The sequence below is a fragment of the Saimiri boliviensis genome, chromosome 11, assembly GCF_048565385.1.
Source record: "Saimiri boliviensis isolate mSaiBol1 chromosome 11, mSaiBol1.pri, whole genome shotgun sequence".
Taxonomy (NCBI): domain Eukaryota; kingdom Metazoa; phylum Chordata; class Mammalia; order Primates; family Cebidae; genus Saimiri; species Saimiri boliviensis.
In genome coordinates, this window is record NC_133459.1 from 7,472,520 (window position 1) to 7,496,381 (window position 23,862).

The 23,862-nt window shown below is 41.5% G+C and overlaps 1 protein-coding gene, 1 long non-coding RNA gene and 1 other non-coding gene across 12 annotated transcripts in view; 1 reads left to right on the forward strand and 2 right to left on the reverse strand.

The window, feature by feature from the left end:
- LOC141580201 (uncharacterized) lies at positions 1 to 23,858 on the reverse strand. Its single transcript, XR_012512306.1, has 2 exons — positions 21,750 to 23,858; positions 1 to 18,582 (listed from the first exon to the last, which is right to left on the reverse strand). It is a non-coding gene; the product is annotated as an uncharacterized LOC141580201 (long non-coding RNA).
- RERE (arginine-glutamic acid dipeptide repeats) overlaps positions 1 to 23,862 on the reverse strand; it is a 484,877-nt gene that overhangs the window by 242,298 nt on the left and 218,717 nt on the right. The window lies entirely within an intron of this gene.
- Positions 7,796 to 7,899, forward strand: LOC120366129 (U6 spliceosomal RNA). Its single transcript, XR_005580879.1, has one exon. It is a non-coding gene; the product is annotated as a U6 spliceosomal RNA (small nuclear RNA).

Below are 23,862 nucleotides of genomic sequence, written 5' to 3' on the forward strand. Positions count from 1 at the left end.
AAAAAAAAAAAAAAAAAAAAGTCAAGTTATGCCCTTAGATGGAAATCTAAGTACCATAACCTATTTTCAATGCAAAATGCAAAACTGTCTTTACAGCCAATTAATGGACACTGCCCCAACATGTACTCACAATCCAAATCCAGTTAGTGACTAAAAATTATCCATAGAATGACAACTCCAGGACAAACACCATGACTAAACCAAAAAGACTTAGGAATACCAGTTTCTATACCTAGAAGCCACCCCTTTCATACCTAAACCAACTCCAAATTCTCCTCCTTAACATTACCGACAGTTTCCACCATAGTGTGCTTCCTTTGCATTGCACACTTCGTATGCCAAATGCACTGCTTTCTTGTGAAAGACATCTATCTTATGCCCTGCCCCTCCCACAGAAATCTGCACATGCTGAGGGTAAGAACTCAGATCCTGTCTTAAAGATGCTGCTACCATTCATTCTTTATTTAATCCCTTCCTCTAAAGATGCCTGGTACAAAACAATACGTAAGGTTTGACTTAACACACTGAAAGGAAACACAGATTTTTATAGTAGGAAAAAATGCTGCAATGTACAGTAGTACATTTATAGTAAAGACATTTTGTAGTACTTCCCTCCTCAATGAAAAGGGACAGAGAAATAAAACTGAAAACATTAACAGTTCAACTAAATCACGGGCCATTTCTTTCTTACCAACTTGTCTTTAAAACCCTCCCTACTATTTCCACCCTAAATGCATTTATGTGATGCAAGATATAACAGGCTCCTGCCATTCCAACCCAGTAAAAGGTACTCCCCCACCCCTTAAAGACAGGGTCTCTCTCTGTCACCCAGGCTGGAGTGCACTGGTGTGATCTTGGTTCACTGCAGTCTTGAGCTCCCCAGGCTCAAGCAATACTCCTACCTCTTCCTCCCAAGTATCTGGGACTACAGGCGCATACCACCATGCCCAGCTAATTTTTGTACTTTTTGCAGAGACTGGGTTTCACCATGTTGCCCAGGCTTACCTCAAACTCCTGGGCTCTAGTGATCCACTCGCTTCGGCCTCCCAAAGTGCTGGGATTTGCAGGCATAAGCCACTGCACCCAGCCTAAAAATACACCTTTTAAAAGCCATCTTTGGGCTGGTGTGGTGGTTTATGCCTATAATCTTAGCACTTTGAGAGGCCTGACCGGGAGGAATGCTTGAGACCAGGAATTCAAGACCAGACTGGTAAACATTGTGAGACAGAAATTTAGCTCTAACTCATTAAAATCCTCAAAACTACATTGAGATACCACCTCACACAAGTTAGAATGGAGATCATTAAAAAATCTGGAGACAACAGATGCTAGAGAGGATGTGGAGAAACAGGAACACTTTTACACTGCTGGTGGGAGAGTAAATTAGTTCAAACATTGTGGAAGACAGTGTGGCGATTCCTTAAGGAACTAGACATAGACATTCCATTTGACCCAGCAATCCCATTACTGGGTATATATCCAAAGGATTATAAATCATTCTATTATAAGGATACATGCACACGAATATTCACTGCAGCTCTGTTTACAATAGCAAAGACCTGGAACCAACCCAAATGCCCATCAATGACGGACTGGACAGGGAAAATATGGCACATATACACCATGGAATACCATGCAGCCATCAAAAACGATGAGTTCATGTCCTTTGTAGGGACATGGATGAACATGGAAACCATCATTCTCAACAAACTGACACAAGAACAGAAAATCAAACACCGCATGTTCTCACTAATAGGTGGGTGTTGAACAATGAGAACACATGGACACAGGGAGGGGAGCATCACACACTGAGGTCTGTAGGGGGGAAATAGGGGAGGGACAGCAGGGGGTGGAGAGTTGCAGAGAGACGGCATGGGGAGAAATGCCAGATGTAGGTGATGGGGAGGAATGCAGCACATCACACTGCCACGTGTGTACCTATGCCACAATCTTGCATATCTTCATATGTACCCCAAAACCTAAAATGCAATTTAAAAAAATACAAATACATATGAAACATGCTGAAACTGTTCTTTCCTACCATCACCATGTAATCTCATCTGCTTTGGTATTCTTAGCATGTTTTTCCATCTGAAATATGCAACAGTTCTCCTAATCCCAAGAAATGGCTGCAACCCTGGGGTCATTACTACTTAGGAACTCGGCTGTTTGTGGATCTCATTCTGTGTGAATGGTGCTGACTGGTTTTAGACATGTCCAACTGTGGCTGGGAGTGCATCTTCCCCACTCAACTTCCATTCTCCCCATTTTCTGTAATAACAGAGCACCTATCTTACTGGAGCACAGTAAACCAAGGTTGTTAGGCAGGGTTACTGGAAAAGCTCTGGAATGGGTCTATAATAGCTTTTGCTATGTGCCCCTCTAATAACGTTCAGCTGTGTCCCCACCCAAATCTCATATTGAATTGGCCGGGCGCGGTGGCTCAAGCCTGTAATCCCAGCACTTTGGGAGGCCGAGGCAGGTGGATCACAAGGTCAAGAGATCGAGACCATCCTGGTCAACATGGTGAAACCCCGTCTCTACTAAAAATACAAAAAATTAGCTGGGCATGGTGGCGCGTGCCTGTAATCCCAGCTACTCAGGAGGCTGAGGCAGGAGAATTGCCTGAACCCAGGAGGCGGAGGTTGCGGTGAGCCGAGATCGCGCCATTGAACTCGAGCCTGGGTAACAAGAGCGAAACTCTGTCTCAAAAAAAAAAAAAAAAAAAAAAAAAGAATTGTAGCTCCCATAATTCCCACGAGTCATGTGCGAGACCCAGTGGGAGATGATTCAATCACGTGGGTGCCTCTTTCCTGTGCTGTTCTTGTGATAGTAAGTCTCACCAGACCTGATAGTTTTATAAAGGGTAATTCCCCTGCACCTGTTCTCTTGCCTGCCGCTATGTAAGACGTAACTTTGCTCCTTATTTGCCTTCTGCCATGATTTTTGAGGCCTCCCGAGACATGTGGAACTGAGTCAATTAAACCTCTTTCCTTTTTAAATTACCCAGTTTCAGGTATGGCTTTATTAGCACATGAGAACAGAGTAATACATCCTCCTTCAGCTGCCTGGCTGGGGTGGATGGCCAGTGCCCCCAACAGTTACTTTCAGCTTCTGTATTCGTCTCCTGGTGGACTGGTAGCAAATAGTCACGTTTGTGAGCCACCATTTGAAGAGCACTGGTCTACAGCATGGACTTGAGGGGCTATAGCTCCAGCCACTATCTGGGACCATGGAGAGACCTTGAGAAGAAAACCATGCACTGGGGGAGACAGGAGGAGACTAGACACCTAAGGTCTAGGTCACTCCACCAACCCTGGGTGGCACACCCTGAGAACACTTTGTTTTATCTGAGAACATAGATGTTTATCTTAAACAATTATGATCTGGGGTTATATAATAAACAGCCAATCCTAACAATAACTGACGCTCCTCTATGTGTAGACCACTGCAAAAATGTCATAGCACTACATTACTGCTTTTTATTCTCACATGAGAATAACCCTAGGAAGCATGCAGCATGGGTATTATCTTCATTTGACAGCTATGAAAACTAAAAGATTAAAGAGCTTATCTAAAGTAACAAAGCCAGCAAGTATAGAACTGAAAACAAAAGCCAGCTAGGTACTCTTTCCACAAGAACAACTCACCTTTCCATGAAGTTAAATCACCTCATCACGATTGTACATAAACTACACTGTAAATGATCAGAGATGGGTACTTACAACAAACTATATAAAATGTGTATGCCACTGGGTAGAAAGATACAACAAAAATGTCACAGTCAACTAGTTAATATAAAATCAGATTTAATGGCCACAGTGAAAATGTACTGCATTTTACAGCGGTAACAAAGCATTTGTGAAAAGTAGACAGAGGTGCAGAAACCACAGGCAATTTTTATAATAATTTAGCTAGCAATATAGCAACTGAACTGTGAGCAAATACTACATATAACATATAGTCTCAACATTTGAGCCTCTACATATAACATATAGTCTCAACTAATATTGGATATAAATACAAACAATCTGTCAATAAACAATAATGTTTAAATTAGTTTGAATAATAATGCCATGGTTAATAACAACATACTGTCATTTGGTATAAATAAGACTTCTGAGAACCACTGGCAATCAGGTGCGTTTTGAACCATTCTTTTGGTGGTAAAGAAGGTTGGCAGATAGCCATCCCCACTCACTTCCAGGAGACCCTGGTGAGCAAAAGCATATTATTAAAAAGCTGCAGAGGCCAGGCACAGTGGCTCACAACTATAATCCCAATGCTTTGTGAGGCCAAGGTAGGAGGATCATTTGAGGACAGGAATCTGACGCAAGCCTGGGCAATGCAGTGAGACTTCACCTCTACAAAACCTTACAAAACTAGTCAGGTGTGGAGGGATGTGCCTGTGGTCTCAGCTACTCAAAATGCTGAGGTGGGAGGATTACTTGAGCCCAGAAGGTCGAGGCTACAGTGCACTATGATCACACCATTCATTCCAGCCTGGGTGACAGAGCAAGACTGTGTCTTTTATAACAAAACAAAACAAAACAAAAAAACTATTGGTTTGGATCGGCCATGTCATTGTCACCTGTGATTGAACTAATTTTTCTATAGGTAAATTATCTTTGCCTTTGTGGATATCAACGATTTTATTTCATCTGAAAAAAATGCTGAAGTATTTTCCCTTATCCATACTTAACTGTTACCTACTAAACAGAAAAGTCACACTTTCCATTAAATGCCAATTAAAAGGCTCTTCTGTTGTCCTAAATATTTTGTTACAACATTTTTAAAAGTACACATACACACAAGAAAAATTTGGACAAACTTTAACGTATTTTATTATGTATATTTAACCTGTCATATTTTCCCTTCAGATACGACCTAATTGTCAAAGAAAAAAGCTGAAAAAAGCATGTTTAAGCAATATTTAATTGCTTCTAGCATTTAAACATGCTGTAAAAATCATTCAAGATCATTAGTGAATGCGAGTTCTTAAAATGCCTATCCACTAGTACACTATACAAAAACAATTAATAGAAGCAGGAGTAGTTAGAGAGATGTATTGGTAAAGACATAGATATAAAAAAAAAGGATGCATCAACTCAAATAATATAGGAAAGAAGAAGAGCAATTCCCACTAACTCTGCACATGACCCTCAACCCTTACCCAGGCACAAAGCTACAAAGAAGAAAGCAAGCTTTAGAGTGACTCCTTCAGGGCACTAATTCCCAAAAGTTTACAACAGCTCAGGCCTCAGCCAACCACAGGCCCACAGGCCATGTCCAGACACCACCTGGACTATAGTGATCCACTAGAAATAAAGTGATCCAGTAAAATAATGTTTTATTGAAACACAGCCACGCAGTCATGCTCATTTGTTTACAAACCATCTATGGCTAAGTTGAGTAGCTAGCATAGAGAAAATAAAACCGAAAACACTTACTATCTGGCCTCTAATAGGAAAAGCTTGCTGTCCCTGAGGACAAAAAGCATCTGTCAATAGCAAGAATGTTAGGAATCAGCTGGCTGAGCAGCAACAAAAAACAGGATGGCTCTCGTCTAGAAACTGGTAGGAGTGAGCTTTCTTCATCATAAACACGTTGGTGTGTATACACATGTAGTCTTAATTCATGAGACATAAGATCTGTCTTTTTAAAAGCTGACACAAATACAAAACATCTCCAATCAGTTTGTCAGACACAAGTCAGAATATGACATTAAAATCTAGCGAATTGCACTGACATTTTCCATTTCTTACAGACAAACCTAGTCTGTAGGAAACCAAATTTCTCTTTCTCTCTCTCTTTTTTTTTGCCTTTCAATTTAACTGAGACAGGGTCTTTGCTCTGTTACCCAGGCTGGAGTGTAGTAGTACAATCATAGCTCACTATAACCTGGACCTCCTATGCTCAAGCAATTCTCTGTGTGTGCCTCCCAAGTAGTTGGGACTATAGCCACAAGCTACCATGCCTGGCTCTTTTTTTTTTTTGGGGGGGGGGGGGGGGCGGGAGGAGGGGAACAGGGAGAGGAGTGTAGAGGTCTTACTATGTTGCCATGAGTGGTCTCAAACTCCTGGCCTCAAGTGATCCTCCCATCTCCAACTCCCCAAAGTGCTGGGATTACAGGTGTGAGCTACCGCACTTGGCCAGAAAACAATTTTCTCTAATGAATTAACTGAAAAGATTTACCACACAGTGTCACTATCTTTAGAAACAGCACTGATAAAAGATACCTGGTGGTGTTCAAGTACAACCCTTGCCAAGACCTGTGAGAAATTTCATCTTTAATAATCTTTAAGAAAGGTCAAAAGCATTAACATGACAGATGGCCATGGCATGAGCCAATAAAAGGAAAAGTTAACTGGGTTTTCTCTCTTATATGTAGTTAAAATAGCAAATGCTTAATGATTTAATTTGTACTGATGCTATTTTTTTTTTTTTTTTTTTTGGAGACAGGGACTTGTTCTGTCACCTAGACCAGAGTGGAGTGGCGTGACCATGGCTCACTGTAGCCTCAATCTCCCAGGTTCAACTGATCCTCTGGTCTCAGCCTTCTAAGCAGCTGGGACTACAGGTGTGCACCACCATGCCCAGCTAACTCTTATATATATTATTTATAGCAATGGGGTGGGGGGGGATTGCCATGTTGCCCAGGCTGGTCTCTAATTCCTGAACTCAGCAATCTACCTGCGGCCTCATCCTTTCAATGTGCCAGGATTATAGGTGTGAGAGCCACTGTGTCCCACCCCTGATGCTAATTTTTTTTTTCTTTTTTTTCTTTTTTTTCTTTTCTGAGACAGAGTTTCGCTCTTGTTACCTAGGCTGGAGTGCAATGGCGTGATCTCAGCTCACCGCAACCTCCGCCTCCTGGGTTCAGGCAATTCTCCTCCCTCAGCCTCCCAAGTAGCTGGGACTATAGGCGCATGCCACCATGCCCAGCTAATTTTTGTATTTTTAGTAGAGACGGGGTTTCACCATGTTGACCAGGATGGTCTCGATCTCTTGACCTCATGATCCACCCGCCTCAGCCTTCCAAAGTGCTGGGGTTATAGGCTTGAGCCACCGCGCCCGGCCCCTGATGCTAATTTTTAAGTGGACATTTGAATTCTCAAAGTAATTCATGTTGCTCCTTGTTAAACCAGGTCACTAAAATGATAACCCATACGATAAGCCAATGGGAAGGAAAAAATATCAGAGATTGGAAAACAGAATGAAAATCCACGCTAAAATTTCATAACTAAAACATGTAGATAGAAAAGAATTTTTAACTGACAATGTGCTAAGAACTCCCCGTCCTATGTCTGCTGTCACGGGGAGGGAATAATGTCCACAGCACAGGCTTTCCCTGTCAGATTCGCAGCCCTGTTATATGTGAATGTGCACACACATGAGACAATACCTGATCTGGACAACAGTCAAGTCTCTAAAGCAAGGGAGTTCAATTAATTTTTTAAATAAACATTTCACTGGATTTTTCTTTTTAAATGATGAATCCTGTTGACAGTTTTCCAGTCCATCTTCTAGAAGAACTCATTACTCAACTAACTGCCTGGTATTCAGCTGTGACTGTCAAGATGGATAACTATATTTCCTTAAGAAACAGCAGGAAGGTATCATTTCATCCAAGCAGAAAATAAGACCAACAGTTGTCCAGGTCTCAGTGGTTCTGCATTTATTCCTAAAAGACCAGTATGTCTCTTGACATCTCTTCCCCGCCTCATGGGGTTGGAGAAAGCAATATGATCAGAAAAATTCTAACTACTCCAGGCAGCTTAAAAAAACAAGCTGAGTGCTCACTTCGGCAGCACATATACTAAAATTGGAACGATACAGAGATGAGCATGGCCCCTGCGCAAGGATGACACGCAAATTCGTGAAGCATTCCATATTTTTGAATTGAAAAAAAAAAATACTGAAAATCCTAGATGTGTTCTCCACATTACTGTGACAGAACACAAGGGTGTATTCAAAAGACTTCCTTCCTAGAATTATAAACTGTACAGCAAGCCAGACTGCTGTACTGCCACCTCGCTCTTGCTCCCAGACAACCTCCCATGGACTAGGCAGGAACATACAAGCTGTGAATCTGGTAGGGGAAAAAGAAGACAACTCAGAATACACTAAACGGAAGAGAAAATAGTTAACCACCTACCAGAATACAGAGCTGACTCCAGCAGGTGACATGTGGGACATGAAGGGCATTCCCAGCCCTCTAGCATAAGCAACGTCACAGAGCTGGGTGCTGGATGGGTGGCAACATTCTGAAACAGCACGGTTCTCTCCAGTGACTCTCACAGAGGAACAGGACCTGACTCTGCTTCTCCCAGAACAGTCTTCCCTCACCCCACGGCCTCTCGTGACAGCTGGACACCCACCAAGGCTAGATTCCACACCAAAAAGCAAGCCCAATGCTCTGTTACTAGAAGTTGACCACCTGGATTTCAGACTTCTGCCTCTTTCTGCCCTTCGCTCGTCAGTCTGCCTTCCCTCTCAACCCTCTCCCCTCCATGCCAGAGAAAAGGATTTTGGAATCTGATGAGTTTTTCAGGGAAGCAGAAATGTGAAATTACAATGTTCTTTAGCCTCTCCTCATGGTTTTGCTAGAGACCAACGTCTCCTAACACAGCTTTGTCCATACTCTTCCTGAGGCTGAACCAAAAAATGTTTCATCATCAGTACTGTCTCCACCAGCAGAATGTAGATATACACCAGCACTGACTTTGAAACACTGAAGTAGAAAGTCTTCTCTCTCCTCAGACAGAAGGCAGCAGGCACCAAACTTCACCCAGCAGATTGCATTTGTGCCGTTCCAAGCGACAAACCCAGTAAGCACTGCCCATGACAGGACCTCCTGCAGAACTTCTCCTGCCTGGTGGACAGCAGCAAGGGGTTACCCTTGGAGGCTTGTCCTTCCCTTTGCTCCCTGGCTGTCACACTACACTGGGAGGAGACACGATGAGCACCCAAATGACACAGTGACCACTTCTGTTGGTCACGGAAGCTCACGAGATGGGCTGTTTTCCTTGTCAATCAAGGAGCTGAAAGCCTACCTGCCACCTACCCGCCACTGAACAAATTAACAACCCCAACCCTGTCCACGGTTAAAATCGACGAAACTTCTTTTATAACTTCCTTTTATAACAAGCCCAACTTCTTTTATAACTTCCTTCATAAGGGAAAAACATAAAAGTTCAATGTATGTTAATCAAGTGTCAGGTCAACGTACCATGCAAATATATCTGATGTTTGCTAAGGCCAATACTAAAGTAAACTGTTAAACACAAAGAATATGAAGAAATGTAAGGTTAAAAAAAAACAAAGTGTATAGATGCCCAACCCTCTTTTAATAATTCCAAAAAACACAAGCTACTTAGGCAAAAATAAATCACAAATCTATTCAAAAGCACTGTAAAACGGAAGGGAATTATCCAAAGGGATTCACCAGCTACTGACTAATTTTAATACGAAATGCCTCACAAATCTCCCTGTGCCACCGACAAATCACCAGCTGAGGCAAATCCCAGATAATAAAACACTGTAAGAAGGGCTCTTTTTAATAATTTAGCCCATCAAGGAGTGAGTATTGATTCTTATTTTCAGCAGAAGGAGAGAGTGTTATCTCCAGCCTTACAGCTCCGTGACAACATCAGAGAATTTAATCACAGAGCCTTTTGTGCCATGCAATCCTTAAACTGTCACCTAGGATTCTGTGCCACTTCTCACCCATCTGTAGAGAAATTCCTGGTCCCATGGATGTGTCTTCCTACTTAAACCACAGTAACCATACTAAATGGTTGGCTGTGTCCCAGCCCAATCTCACCTTGAACTATAATAATCCCCATGTGTCAACGGTAGGGCTGGTAAAGATAACTATGACATGAGGGCAGTTTCCCTCATACTGTTCTCATGGTAGAGAATACGTCTCACAAGATCTGACGGTTTCATAAATGGGAGTTTCTCTGCACAAGCTCTCTTGCCTGCTGCCATTAAGATGTACCTTTGCTTCTCCTTTGCCTTCCACCATGATGGTGAGGCCTCCCAGCCATGTGGAACTCTGAGTCTGTTAAGCTTCTTTCCTTTATAAATCACCCAGTCCCCAGTATGTCTTAATTAGCGGTGTGAGAACAGACTAATACACCACAGCAGCACTTCCAGTCCTATAGATTAAACGTATCTATCTGTCAATTGCCATTTGCCAGCTGTTTTTCTTTAAAAAAATTTTTTAACAATGCATCAGATATCTTTGTGCATTCCCAGCTTGTTTGTTAACAAATCTGCTCAGTATCTTAAGAGCAGATTGATAATCATAATAATAGCTGTGCCAATTCTCTGGACATCTGTGGATATTTGTAATATATCCAAGACAATGCTAGCAACGAAAGAAAAAATCAGGGGGAAGTGATATAGTAATCAGTCGTTATTTCCTTATCCTGACATAGGAATATCAGAAAGCCCCCACATTCCAGGGAAAATTAACCAAATACTAAGTTTAGCAGTAATACTAATTCAAGAGTATCTCTGCATCCTTAAATACTAGAAAAACACTCAAAACACAGAAACAATTTTAAGCTGAAAAGCCAATAATTTTTAATTCAAGTACAAATCAAACTACATCCCTGAGAGAATGTTCCCCAATCCAGTTACACTACCCTATTGTTCATTTTCACTCTGTTGCTGTGAATAATTAGTACCCCCTTCCAGGGGGTGGGGGTGGGGGTACAGACTGCATGATAGTGGGTGTTACTGTGGTGAAAGACTGTTTGAGAGTGGGAGGTGGGAGCAGCCATTTATGGTGCTAATTTGCCTTAAGATGCTATTCCCAAACATCCTTCCATGATCCTTTGGACCAAGATACCTTAATCCCAACTGCCTTCACGTCCAAGGTCAAAACACACACACACACACACACACACACACCTTCTATTAGAGAGGACCAAAGGCATTTGACAGCTGCCTTTTTAGGTCGTTCTGCCTTTCCATCCAAACCATCCATCATTACAAGGCCCTGTGGCAGTGCAGCAGTGCTCTCCATTCTAATCAGGCATCAAGGAGAAACTTCACTGTCTCTAGGCTTCAACCAAAGGCAGTAGCCCCACAACAAAAGGTACCCCTCTTGTGGCAATCACTTACCTGTTGTAAAAGCACAGTAAGCTTCCTTTAATAAAAACTCAAGAGGCCAAAAATAGCATTACAGGCCAGACATAAAGAAATGAAAAGCAAAACATAATAAAACAGTCTCATGCTATGTTCACCACAAAATGTATATGCATGTATACGTAATGCATATGTTTTATGAGTTATAGAAGCCCATAAGTATTCCAACAGTTCAGGAAAGAAAAAAAAAAAAAAAACAAAAAAACTTGAGCTCTATATTGATGTCTACTCGCTAAAATTACTAACACTATAGCCAGGAACACTCGTTTGGTTCTGTGCCCCTCTACACAGGAGGTAGAAAATTACATGACAAGACCAGACCAGACACCTAACAGTCACTTACTTAAAAAAGAAAAAAACAACACACATACAGCAGATTTTTCTGGCTAGTGTTGGCCAGTGTTTCTCTTGACAGTATTAAGTGCTATCTTTTGTCTTTTTTTTTTTAAATAGACGGGGTTTCGCCATGTTGGTCAGGCTGGTCTTGAACTCCCGACCTCAGGTGATCTGCCCGCCTTGGCCTCCAAAGTGCTTCGATTACAGGCGCAAGCCACCACGCCCAGCTATCCTTTGTCTTAATAGTCCCATGCATTTAACTATTCGTTTTAAAAGAAATCTTTCTTCATCTGATTAAAAAAAAAAATCAATGTGACTTTTTCTGTCTTGTAATTAAAACAAACTATCAATACAATAGTTAGAGAGCAACTTCTCAGAGCTTGGAACTGTTCCAGACACTGGGGACAAAAAGGTAGATGAAACAGCCCCTTCTCTTACTCTAGCAAAAAGAGGACAGACACATATATAGAGGCTTGATGTGAGAACGATGCTGGCTGACAGAAGCCAAGAGGCAACTGAAATGGGAGGTGGAGGGAGGGCTTGTTTTTATTTTTTATTTCGATGTATACCTTAACATTTTTCACATTCATATTTTGAATTATGTTTTACTACTTCATTAACAGAGTTCAGAGTCACAAGATTTTGACTCCTAAGTTTACATATAACTAAGTAGTACTACCGTAATTATAACAAGCTGGTAGATAAGTAAGATGAACTCAATGTGCCAAGGGCACGTTTATGCCACTAAAGGCAAAGTCACTTCATGGCAAGCTATATTTATAGTTATGGTTTCTCAGTGGCAATAACTGAAATAAAGAAAAGCGACAGGTCGGGCGCAGTGGCTCAAGCCTGTAATCCCAGCACTTTGGGAGGCTGAGGCGGGTGGATCACGAGCATTTCACAACATCATCGCCCAGTCTATTAAATTAACGTCGGTAGTTACAATTTTATTGGTTTTGTAGTTTGGTTTGAAATTAACTTATCAACAGCCTTCTATAGCTATATTAGGATATAAACACACAGATTATACCTAATCTATATATTGGGGAAGGGAGGAAAATAAGTAATATAGAAGAACACAAAAACTATTTTTTAACTCCACAACATATTCAGGTTTCAAAAACATGAGAGATCCTGGAACTGCATCATAAGTTCCACATCCTCAACTTAAACAACATAAGGAGACCTTCTCTTTACCAAAAAAAAAAAAAAAACGTTAAAATTAGCAAGCATGGTGGCATGTGCCTGTAGTCCCAGCTACTGAGGAGGTTGAAGCAGAGAGGCCAAGGCTGCAGTGAGCCCTGATCACACCACTGCACTCTAGGTGGGTGACAATGTAAGACCATCTCAAAAGAAAAAAGGAAGAAGTTCTACATCCTGCAAAGGACAAGATCAGATCTGCTTTTACACTGGTTACTGGGGAGAAGCCTGCATTTGCTAACGCTGCCCACCCATCAGAATCTCCTGAGAAGTGCTTGGAAGGAGTATGGATTCCTGGGTTTGACTCAGAAACGAATGCATCAGTATTCTCATCTTACATGTGAAGACATTGGGACTCTGAAAGATTAAGTCACCTGATCATACAACTAGCCATGTTTAACCAACATGATTCAAACCGATATTATGATTTTAACAGTAAGAACGTGTGGTTTTGTAACTACCTCCATAATCTGGGGAAAGGGTATACTATAGTTCCTTGAACTCCTCTTTCAATTTCTCTGCGAATTTGAAATCATTTTCAAATGGAAAGTTAAAAACAACAACCAAAAAAAAGATAACAGGCTGAGACATGCTAAGAGGTAGAGGGGGGATAGGAAGTGGAAAAGGATGAGGCAGAGGCCTCTAAAAGGGGAACAGAGGCAGAACTCCATCTCCTCAGAGAGGAGGTTGGGTGGTTTTCAATTTTGTTTTGTTGTGGGAGAACAGGAGGTACCAGGCAACAGCAAGCTAAGAAGAAGACACAAGACAGAAAAGACAGACCAGAAAGAAAGACCAGAAAGACCAGACCAGACCAGACCAGACTGACAGACTGAAAGACTATATATCTGTGAAGTGGCCAATAAGAGAAGGATCTTTCTGTATTTCACTACATTACAAACTCAAACTAGCATTTATGAACTTGCCAAAAAAACCCTGCTTATGTTTATAGAGAAAAGCATTCTGAGATCCAAACAACTGACCATACAACAATTTCTAAACCCTTCCATTACTACATAAAACACCTTCTTCTGTGTTAAACTGTAAGGAAGAGTGCTTTTCAATAGTGCTTCAAGAAAATCTGTGCAGCTTAGAATTGAGGTTTATCTTACTGAAGAAAGATCTCAAGAAAGGTGTTTGCCACCCATACAGCTGACAGCTTTTTGTAATCCTAATGGATCAATATGAAATTGTACCAGGAAATCTCTTTTCAGTCAATATAACAATGTCTCTAAATAATTTCAGTAAGTAAAATCTAGTTATTCCTTTGAAACACAGGACAAATCAACTCCCAACTTATTTTAAAAGGTAACTAAAAAAAGTGATAAAATACATTTATCTATATTATTGGCAGCAGAAAAAAATTTAAGTGTTAAAAACCAAACTTTTTTTTTTTTTGAGACAGCGTCTCACTCTGTCACCCAGCCTGAAATGCAGTTGCATGATCACAGCACACTACAGCCACAGCCTCATGGGCTCAAACAATCCTCCCACCTCAACCCCACCAAGCAGCAAATAATTTTTGAGCTTTTTGTAGAAACAAAGTCTTACTTTGTTGCCCAAGCTGATCTCAAACTCCCAGGTTCAAGCAATCCTCCAGTGTTGACCTCCCAAAGTGCTGACATTACATGCATGGGCTATCATGCCCAGCCAATACCAAACTTTTACATTACATAGATGAAGCTAGTATCTAACTATTTTCCATTAATTACCATCTAGGGGTTGAAATTACATGACCTTTCAAACTTCCAGATACAGGTGACAAAGAACATAATATTTTTAATATAAATTTCTATTTTCAAGATTTTGAAAGTCTACTAGTTGTCACCTCAAAAAATTTCAAGACGGATTCTAAGTTTTAAAAATTTCCCAATTTATATTCTAGGAAATTTAAGTGGAAGGAAGAAAAGCTATACCTAAAATGTACTAATGGCTAAGAGTACTAATATTTAGGATACTCCAGAGAAAAATTAAATCTTTAAGCAGTTTCAATCTCCTCATTGTATGAATGTTCTGGTTACTTCAGCTATTAAGTTTTAATCAAGCTAAAAAAATAGGCCTTTTTCCTTCTATCATAAGAATGTCAATGAGATGAGAGACAAAAGCCAAATGGTGGGAGGAATAGAGTAACTAACTTTAAATCAGCTAGCATGATGGAAATATACACACTCTGTCCTTTCAGACAGCATGATTCTTGAAAATAGGTTGCTACCTCCTAAAAAAGAACACAAAAGCTATTTACAGGCTGAAAATCTAAGATTTTCTATTCTCAGATTTTCATTTACAGAATGCATATTGGGATAAAAGGGAAAAACACATTCATTTTAAGGGGATGGGAAAAGTACCTGATAGTCAATCGAACTGTAAAATATGAGATCAAAGATAAGAACTGAATGCAACTTCCAAGCAAGGACAAGACATAATAATTTCTATAGACTCTTAAAGAAGATTAACTTTAAGTATATTACTTAAACTTCACTCCAGTCCTTAGAAAAATTTGATAGCCTTGCAAAAGATTATCATCTTTTCTTCCATTGAAGGCCTTGATAGTTACAGAAGATACTGCCAGCCAGATGCAGTGGCTAACACCTGTAACCCTAACCCTTTGGGAGGCTGAGGCAGGCAAATCCCTTGAGCCCAAGAGTTTTATTTTTTTTTTTTTGGAGACGGAGTTTTGCTCTTGTTACCCAGGCTGGAGTGCAATGGCGCGATCTCGGCTCACCGCAACCTCCGCCTCCTGGGTTCAGGCAATTCTCCTGCCTCAGCCTCCTGAGTAGCTGGGATTACAGGCACGTGCCACCATGCCCAGCTAATTTTTTTGTATTTTAGTAGAGACGGGGTTTCACCATGTTGACCAGGATGGTCTCGATCCCTTGACCTCGTGATCCACCCGCCTCGGCCTCCCAAAGTGCTGGGATTACAGGCTTGAGCCACCGCGCCTGGCCAAGCCCAAGAGTTTAAGACCAGCCTGGGACATGGCAAACCCCATCTCTGTAAGCCTCTACAAAAAAATTTAAAATTAGCTGGGTATGGTGGCAGGTGCCTGTATTCCCAGCTACTCAAGAGGCTGCGGTGGGAGGATCATCTGCTGCTGCAAAGTCAACACTTCAGTGAGCAAGGATGGGCCACTGCACTCCAGCCTGGGCAACAGGGGGAAAGACTCTGTCTCAAAAAAATAAATAAATAAATAAAAAGAAGATATTGTCATCAAAAAATCCTATGATATCCCAAAAACAAAATGAGACTAAATAAAACCACAAGCTTACTTCCATGGCCTGAAATATCTTTGGCAGTTCTATTGCGAAAAATATTTTGAAGAATTTGTAAAGCCTAGAAGCCCCACATATTTGTTTAGATATTTTCCTCTCTCTCTGCTCCTTCTTTTCTCTCTCTCTCTCTCCCCCTCCCTCCCTTCCTCCTCTTCCCCACTTCTCTTTTTTTTTTAAGACACAGGATCTCACTCTGTCCCTCAGCCTGGAATCCAAGGGCGTGATCACAGCTCACTGTAACCTTGAACTTCTGAGTTCAAGCAATCCTCCTGCCTCAGCCCCCAAGTACCTGATAGTGGAGCCCGGTACTAGATCGGCACAATACCATATCTAGCTAGGTTTTTTGTTTGTTTGTTTGTTTTTGAGGTGCTGTCTTGTTCCGTTGCCCAGGCTTGAGTAGTGTGATCTCAGTTCACTGCAACCTCTGCCTCCCAGGTTCAAGTGATTCTCTTGCCTCAGCCTCCCCAGTAGCTGGGATTACAGGTGTTCACCACCACACCCAGCTAATTTTTGTATTTTTAGTAGAGACAGGGTTTCACCATGTTGGCCAGGCTGGCCTCGAACTCCTGACCTCAAGTGATCCGCCTGCCTCGGCCTCCCAAAATGCTGGGATTACAGGCATGAGCTACTATACCTGGATTTTTTTTTTTTTTTTTTTTTGGTAGAGACAGGGTCTGACCAGTTCAAGCTGGTCTTGAACTCCTGGCCTAAGGCAATCCTCTCTCCTCAGCCTCCCAAGGGATTCCAGGTGTGAGCCACCACACCCAGCTGTTCAGATATTTTTCAATCAAATAGTATGAAACAAGGACTGTGCAAAGTGGCTTTGTAAACTCAGCCCTTTAGGGGACTGACACAGGAGGATCCCTTAAGGTCAGGATTTCGAGACCAGCCTGGGCAACATAGAAGGACCCCGTCTCTACAAAAATAAAGTTTTAAAATTTTAAAATTTTAGGTAGTGTGCACCTATAGTCCTAGCTACTTGGGAAAGCTGAGAAAGGAGAATCACCTGAGCCCAGGAGGTCGGGGCTGCAGTGAGCCAGAATGGTGCCACTGCACTCTTGCCTGGGTGACAGAGTGAGACCCTTCTGTAAAACAAACACAAAAAACCCAAAACACGAAACACAGCAAAAAAGGCAGGGCTGAAAGTCCTAACGGTGCCTGTAAGTAATAAAGAGCAATGCACTATCCCTGAAAGAACAAGAAGCTCAATAAAACTTGCAAAGGATCATTAAATCTAATATATGCCTATGGAAACAAAAAGCCTGTTTAAATCATAGGCAGTTATAAAAGCACAGGGTTATTGAAATTTGTGATCTGAAAGTGGGGCTTGATGCCCCTTTTGGAATAAAGAAGATGAATATGATGAAAAGACAGTCTTAAGAATAAGTTAACTGTCTCGGCAAAGTGCCTTGCGTCTGTAATCCCAGCACTTTGGGAGCCTGCGGCAAGTGGATCACTTGAGGTCAGTTTGAGAGCAGCATGGCCAACGTGGTGAAACCCCATCTCTACTAAAAAGACAAAAATCAGCTGGGCGCACACCTATAATTCCAGCTACTCAGGAGGCTGAGGCAAGAGAATTGCTTGAACCCAGGAGGCAGAAGTTGCAATGAGTTGAGATCGCACAACTGCACTCCAGTCTGGGCAACAGAGCAAGACCCTGTCTCCAAAAAAAAAGGAATAAATTAACTGACAATTAGCTTGTAGAGGGGAGCAGACACAACTGCTTCAGGTGAAAGGAACTGAGCTGAAAGTGGGCCCAGCCAGGTTCTCTGATATCAGTAGCAGTCAGCCTTGGCATTATAGGTCAGTTGGGCATTTTCCAAATTATCTGTTGCATTGTAAGTCGATAACTAGTAATCTTTTTCATTTAGGGTAGCCGGATTAATCCCAACATTTGTGTTAGCAATTCTTCTGAAAATCCAGTCATCTTAACATCTTTCACTAAAATCAAATATAAAAAGCCATCTCTCATGATCTTTATCAATGGTTATTTTTGGCATAGTTAATGGGGAAGTAACCCAAAGCAGGGAAGACACAGTAAATAATGAAAAAGCAATACAGCCTCAGAAACTCCTGCATCGCTAAAAAAGCAACCATACTGGAGTTCTTTCTAAGCAACAAGTAGGTAACATATAATACAATCAGCATCATTTCTGAAAGCGCATTTTATAATAAATTTTCATTTTTAATTCTTAAAAGGTACTAAAGTCTCAAGCATGAAAAGCACTAATGTTAGAAGTGATACTAATGATAAATGCCTCACTTAAGCAAAAATACTCTTCTGACATTGGTTTGACATACACTCAAAAGTCTAAACTAGATCTTCATCAAAGCAAGAACACCCCTTATGGGTACAAGAAGGCCACATGGAGCAATGGAAAGACACCAACCTCAGACAAAGGAGATGCTGCTTTCTGAGTAGCTGAGACTGCAGACACACACCACCACACCCAGGTAATTTTTAAAGCAGCCCATCACCAAGCAGGAAAGTTGCACAGTCAATCCCTGCCATTGTGCACTCACTTCCTGTTCTATGTAACTGGAGCAGGTTTGTCCAGATTGGCGGAGTGAATTCATGCCAGAAAAATTCCAAAGTCCAAGTTCTCAAGGCTTAGTTTTACTTGAAACCAAAAGGAAAAAAAAAAAAAAAGCAAATACTATGAACTGCAGGAATTACTTTTCAAATGTATATATATGCTGTTAAAATGAATAAAATGGGAATTCATGGTAGCTGTTGGTCATGAATTATTTTTAAAAAGGACACTAAAGATATGACTACCACCACTGCTAACAGGAAAACAAAATATGCTAACACTTAAAAGAGTTGTCACACCATACCACTAACACACATCACTGTCCATCCATTCAGGGTAAGGGCCAGTTTATGTAACTCTCAGGGACAGAGGCCATCTGCTCTACCAAGTGAATGGACCACAGAGGCCAGCTCAGAAAGTCTCTAGTAACGTGGTGGCAAAGGCTGGCATCACCACAGGGCTGACATGGGATTCACGGAAGTCAGCCACAAGATCAGTGAAGACGCTCCAGGATACCAGGATAGGGTGGGTTCTACAGATTTAAACCTCAGTTCTGCAACTTGCTCAAGGCAGGATTTTAATGCAAATATGAGCCTAAAGCTGTGCTGTCTGCAAAATGGAATAAGCATCACAGATTGCTGTAGAGATTACATAGGTTAAGCTACATGAAAGGAACAGCAGAGTACCTGAGCACAAAATATATGCTCAATGTTAGCTTACTCCCTTAAGAACAAGCTGACTTGAGGGTTTTTTGTTTTTTGGGTTTTTTTGAGACAAGATCTCACTCTGTCACCCAAGCTGGAGTGCAGTGGTGTGATGAGGGTTCACTGCAGTCCTGATCACCTGAGTTCAATCAAGCCTCCCACCTCAGCCTCCTGAGTAGCTGGGACTGCAGACACATGCCAACACACCCAACTAATTTTCTTTTTGGGTGGGGAGATGGAGTCTCACTTTGTCGCCCAGGCTGGAGTGCAGTGGCACGATCTCGCCTCACTGCAACTTCTGCCTTCCCTGGTTCAAGTGATTCTCCTGCCTCAGTCTCCTCAGTAGCTGGGATTACACGCGAGAACCACTATGCCCAGCCGACTATTATTATATTATTTTTAAGTAGAGACAGGGTTTCACCAGGTTGGTTTGGCTAGTCTCAAACTCCTGACCTTGTGATCCGCCCAGCCTAGGCCTCCTAAAGTGCTGGGACTATAGGTATGAGCCACCATGCCTGGCCACCCAGTTAATTTTTAAAATTTTTTGGAGAGATGGGATTTTAACATGTTGTCCAGGCAGTCCTGAGCTCCTGAGCTCGAGTCACCCACCCACCCCAGCCTCCCAAAGTGCTGGGTGTACAGGCATGAGCCACCATGCCAGGCCTGATTTGAGGTTTTAAATGACACATAGCAGAACCTTCACAGTTTTTAATCTTTTTTTTTTTTTTTTTTGAGACAGAGTTTTGCTCGTTACCCAGGCTGGAGTGCAATGGCACGATCTCGGCTCACCGCAACCTCCGCCTCCTGGGTTCAGGCAATTCTCCTGCCTCAGCCTCCTGAGTAGCTGGGATTACAGGCATGTGCCACCATGCCCAGCTAATTTTTTGTATTTTTAGTAGAGACGGGGTTTCACCATGTTGACCAGGATGGTCTCGATCTCTCAACCTCGTGATCCACCCGCCTCGGCCTCCCAAAGTGCTGGGATTACAGGCTTGAGCCACCGCGCCCGGCCCCACAGTTTTTAATCTTAACTTTTTTTCTTTTTTTTTTTTTTGAGACGGAGTTTCGCTCTTGTTACCCAGGCTGGAGTGCAATGGCACGATCTCGGCTCACCGCAACCTCTGCCTCCTGGGTTCAGGCAATTCTCCTGCCTCAGCCTCCTGAGTAGCTGGGATTACAGGCACGCACCACCATGCCCAGCTGATTTTTTATATTTTTAGTAGAGACGGGGTTTCACCTTGTTGACCAGGATGGTCTCGATCTCTCGACCTCGTGATCCACCCGCCTCGGTAATCTTAACTTTTAAATCATTTTCAACACCTAAGGAATCTACTGATTAGCATCCATAGTCAAAAAGTATAGATTCTCTTTCCAGAAAAATGCACATACATAGGAGACTTTGCCAGCTATTTCAGGACATTCACAGATCCTCTAAAACTGAGAGACTTTATGGATTTCAGATTAAGAATGACTAGAATTTGTATAATTCAAGTCTTATGTGATAGGAGACAATGCTTAATGTATGCTTGCTATGTGCTAAGAAAGGTGCTAAGAAATTTAATTATTTTACTTTTGCAACAACACTTTGTCGTAGATAGTAGTATCATACCCACACTACAAGTGAGAAAACTAAGAGAATGGTACAAATTAACATATCCTATGTTACCAGAAAACATGTCAAAAGAAAAAAGTTCCCTAAAGGAAAATGCACAACAACAAAAAAGATTTTTTTAAAAACCATACACAGCCAGATACAGTGACTCACACTGGAATCCCAGTACTCTGGGAGGCCAAGACAGGAGGATCACTTAAGGTCAAAAGTTCGAGACTAGCCTGGTCAACAAGGCAAATGCTGTCTCTATTAAAAATGCAAAAAGTAGCCAACTGTGGTGGCCCACACATGTAATCCCAGCTACTCAGGAGGCTGAGGCAGGAGATTCACTTGAACCCAAGAGGCGGAGGTTGCAGTGAGCCAAGACCATGTCATTGCACGCCAGCCTGTGTGACAGAATGAGACTCTATCTCAAAACAAAGACAAAGACCACTGAAATAAAATGGTTCAAACCACCCTTACAGTACTGTCATAATTATGTGTGTTAACCACTCAACAGAGGTCAATCACACAAAAAGATATGGCTAAGGAATTAAAATGCTAACTAATATCCTCACTAGTCCTTGATCTTCTAGTGAGGTAGAGGATGGGTGCAGCCAACATAAGCCCTGTCCTGCAGAGCCACTTCCATGACAATGGAAATAAATGTGCATGTAAGTCCCCTTGAAAGGTTGCATCTTTCCTGCTTTGGCTAGAGCCTGTCAAGCTGCCACATAGTTTCTATGTAAATGAGCTGGCAGGAAGAATCATTTCTGACCAGTTTAGGGAGGTTCTGGGCAATGTTATCTTTGCCTTCTTACCTCCCTCACTACCCCTCCCCACCAGTGAACACAGTACTTTTTACTAGAAAACATCCAAGCTAACAGATTCTCAGGACAAGTAAAAATGTTGCCTCTCCAGCACAGAGAGAAAAACAAACAGATAAGTTAAAACTTACAAAATTAAATCTGATGAGTTTATTCCATCATTAGTGTAGAAACACAGATCACATATACCTGAATATGCAAAGAAAGTTAAATTATGATGCAATCAATGCTATCCTATAAAAAACAAATTAACAAAAATAGTCTATTAGGGAAGACATCTGGTGTATCATGGCAAGAAATGTTAATGATATTGTCTGCAACCCTGTAATCAATTTTTTCTCCCAGCAGCTCTCTCATTACACTGTATTAGATCTGTGTGCCTGCAGAATTTATGAGCGCTTCACACATGGGGAAGCTTTGCTAACTGGATCTGATTCAGATCCAGCTCAAATGACTTTGGCAGCACAAAGCATCATTAAAGAACAATCAATACAGTTAGCTTTATGCACCATCATCTTGACTAAAAGAAGATTTAGCCTCTCGCTATAGAATCTCTCACACCTATATATAATGTATCCAAGTGCTCCACCAGTTAGGAACTTATTTAAATCCTCAGTAGACACAAATATTTTTACTGCTAAAAAATACATACTAGTCATCATTAATTCTAAGATAAAGTTCACCCAAAAAAATCAATGTTACTATGGGGAAAACTTAAAATCCATTCAGCAAATCCCATTGAGTATTACAGTAAATAAAGGTATTAACAATAGCATCTATATTGATGAAGAAAATATCAACCTGAAAGATAAAACCTGCTTTTTAGATATATGTAAAAATAAGACAGTAACTGGTAAAGGCTGAAGCTTTAGAAATAGGTAGTCACATCGCTAATACACTAATTTGTCCCTTAAGATGTCAGTCTTAATAGACTTTTATCTATACTACACTGGGTTCTGTCTTCCACTGTAAATGGCTATTATTTCAAGAATTCCAAGGTTTCCATAATGTGAAACCCTCACCCCTTTTTTCGGTCTAATCCTTAAGTAATTACATCAACAAATATGTAAACATGATAGGCTGTTACAACAATTACTCCTGATTTGGTTACAATTATTAATACACCATCTCTACTGTCTTGGTCCTTTTCGTCTTACTCATGAAACGGCGGCCCTAGCCTCCTACTTGGAACTTTCATCATCTTTCCCCATTCCATGCTGCAAACTGCTGCATGATCAATCTTCTTAAGCAGTGGTCTGCAAGTTGGCTTGCCTCGAATAAAGAGCTTACACAAGCTCTCTACGGTCTATTACGTAAAATCTTTACTTTGCTAACCTTGAAGATCCTCTATAATCTGGACCCATTTAATACCTCCACATCTGCTCCCAAAACACACTAACCTGTGCTCTTCAGTGATGTCCTGTGGGTCATCTTCTCACGACTCCCAGATTCGTCAGGCTCATTGCCTGTGTTGCTTTTTAGAACACGTTGCCGTGTACACCTGGAAGGCTCCTACACTCTGCCTATCCATTTCTCATTGATGTGTGAAAAACATATCCAGCTCCTCAAAAACTACCCACCTTTACAGAACTTCCCCAAGTGCTACAACCCATCTGTAGCACTCTCTTTTCTTCCCCCCAAGATATTAATATTCTACATTGTAACTCAACAATTTATATATTGATAGTATCTTGCATTGTGTGTGTCCAAGTGTGAGACAGCTCGCTGTTCTCCTGTATTATTTGCTAATTCAGTATAAACTGGGGTGCCACAGTCACTTCTTTACAATGAATTCAGTGCTTAACTAAAACTACACTCCTTTCATATTAACAGAAGCCTTAGGTACTCAGTAGTCATTCAAAAAACATTACCATTAAATCCTACCATTAAAGGAAGGGAAAGAAAGACATCTGTGAACTTTCCTAAAAGGAGAGACATACTGAGTGCTTTAAGGGGTAAAGCACTACAGATACTTCCTCCTGCTGCCTCTTACACATCCCTCAGGACTACCACTAGTAACAGAGGAATAACCAGAGGATAGCTGTAAGAAGTAGAGTTACCGCCTGACCCAAGCCTTTTGAAGTGCTTATTCTATATCTAGCACTGCAGAAAAGCCTTGCTAATTCTGAGCAATACTCTACAAAACATCACCTGAGAGGACAACACCCAAAATAGTTGAGATTGGTGGGCTATGAGTCCCAATGAGCCTGGGGAAACGCACATTGCACACTTGGACTCAAACTT